Raw genomic sequence first — 2,407 nt, 5'->3', positions numbered from 1 at the left:
ATCCTCTAGTGTTTTCCAGAGCATAGTTCTACTATTAAAACAGTTACTAGCATATATAGGAGAAAAAATCCATTTAGTGGGGGAGGGGAGTACCTTGATCGTTACATGCACCCGTTGTGGAGTAGCTACTTCCTCAAGCTTAACCATAATATCCTTCAACATAAGGACAATCCCACCAGACTATCCAACAGCAGGGATTGGAATAGGGCATCAGACTAGTATGGCAGGGCTATGGAACTTTACCATGGATGAACAATGCCTACGTAACTCAGCACTATTGGCCCCTCTAGCGTTCCATATTATGAAATTCATTAACAAAGGGTTTTTGGATAGAGCCTTCTTCTTGATTCCCTTCCCCTTGCTCAGTGGGGTCGGCATCAGCATACCCACTAGGGGGGCCAGAGTCCCTGCTGAGTTTTTTGAGTTTAGCAATGAGTGCACTCGGAGATCGAGTTTGCAACTTCTGAGTTTTTTGGGGTAGAGAGCAATAAGAATTTCTTTCGACTGCTCTTTGAACTCTATATCCAGGGTTTCTTGCATAAGGAAGGCCTTTGTCTTTGGCATCCCTAGTTTTTCTTGCATGTTCTCCAGTTCTACATTGGACTCCCTAAGTAAGTCCAATACCATGATGGCCCCTCTACTCAACAGATCGGTGGGTGAGAGTGGTTGGGATGGCGAGTTGTGGAACTTGAACTATTGGTGGACATAGTTGGAAGGTTGGGATGGGACTGGAGTCTCCATGTTCATGGTGGGGAAGAATGACATGGTCTGGCAAAGTTGGCCCACGAGCGTGGTGATCTCCTCCAAAGATAGTGGTTGTTGGTTCCCTATGTACTGAGCTTGTAGCAGTGTGGACGACCACAACTGGTGGCCAAAGTTCGCCAGACCCTGGTGTAGGAGCTGAGTGGCCAGTCGAGCTAGGTACCTGGGGTTCTGGATGGTTATTTCCATCGGGATAGACCCTACCATCATTTGTAGGTTCTGGGTATATCCTTAGAGTGCCATTTCCAATCATGACTCCGGCATGAGCTCTGGAGGCATTGGAGTGGTGGTGATAGTTAGTGGAGGTATGGCTTGTGTTTTGGGGTGGGAGTTGTTGTTCTCTATCGGAAAGAGCAGAGTAAAAAGGACTATTGGTGTGACTTGAGGTGTAAGAAGGGGTGTGAGGTACATAAAAATCCATTTTCTTTTTGGGTTTCATGTCGGGTGATTTGCCTACTGCCATTAGTCTTGAGGGATTGACAGGCGTTGTCACTTAATTGGTATTGTTATTGGGTTTTTAGCAGGCACTTGATTATTTCTAGTGGAAGAGGCAAGGTCGGGGGAGAGATGTGGGCGGGTTATGTGATACGCATACTCAGGCTTGCTAAAATGGCCTTTCGTATGCTTGTGGGCCAATTTAGGATGAGATTGTGTTGACAAGGGATCTCTTACCAAAAGGGAGATATTCTCCTTTTGTGTAAGGATACCCGATTTGGAGGCGTTGGAGTCAAAGGGGAGGGGGTGTGGAATCTGCGCTCCCATTTTTGTAGATTGTATTTTGATTTTTGGGAGTGTAGATATTCTTTAAAATGGCATCTTTTGGGCTTGTACATGACTTGGGCAGATGCCGTTTTAGCCCAATTAGTTTTGCCTGTGGGTTTTCAGTAATTATGATTTGGCACATTTGTAAAGATAGGCCTTTATCAGAGTTGGGACTTAAAGACCCCAAGTCATGGTGATTAGCTGTAGCCCACCCCATAGAGCCCAAGTGTTTACCTGGGTTCAGTTGTTAATAGGCTTTAGGGCTACTGCCATTGATGGTGGAGTTAGGCAGGTCAAGGAACGTATCTGTGGCTTCACTGTATCGCTTTTTCTGATGTTGTTCCGGCTGGCGCTTGTAGACGATTTCCTTTAAGGGTTCCTTTTTTGTTCCGCTTGAATGAGACCATTTGCCATAGCGAGTCTTCGCTAGAGACTGCATCAGTATGAGCGGTTGTAGGAGTTGGGTTGCCTGAGCTGCTTGTTTTGTTGGCCTTGGGGGTGAATGGGAAATAGCGTAACGTATGACCAATTCTCCCACATCCCTTGCAGAGAATCCCTTCCCCTTCATATAGGATGGTTTGAGTATGGGTATCGATGGTGATGGCGGTGGTGATAGGAATGTCAAACGGCACCTGAACACAGATCCTAGCGTATCTCCCCCTAAGGGTGGAGGAGGTACATGTATCAATTTTTAGCAATTTGCCAACTCTATTGCCCTCTTGCTCGAGGATCGCCCTATCATAGAATTTTGTTGGAAGCTGAGGGAGTTTCATCCAAATTGTTGTAATGGGAAGCCTTGATTCCGTTGGGACAAAGTTTGGTTCCCATTTCCGTATCGATAGGAAGTGGCCCGTCAGAAACCAGGGTCCCTCTGCCAGTACTT

The sequence above is a fragment of the Nicotiana attenuata genome, chromosome 4 (assembly GCF_001879085.1).
Source record: "Nicotiana attenuata strain UT chromosome 4, NIATTr2, whole genome shotgun sequence".
NCBI classification, from domain to species: Eukaryota; Viridiplantae; Streptophyta; class Magnoliopsida; order Solanales; family Solanaceae; genus Nicotiana; species Nicotiana attenuata.
This window is presented reverse-complemented; position numbering follows the sequence as displayed.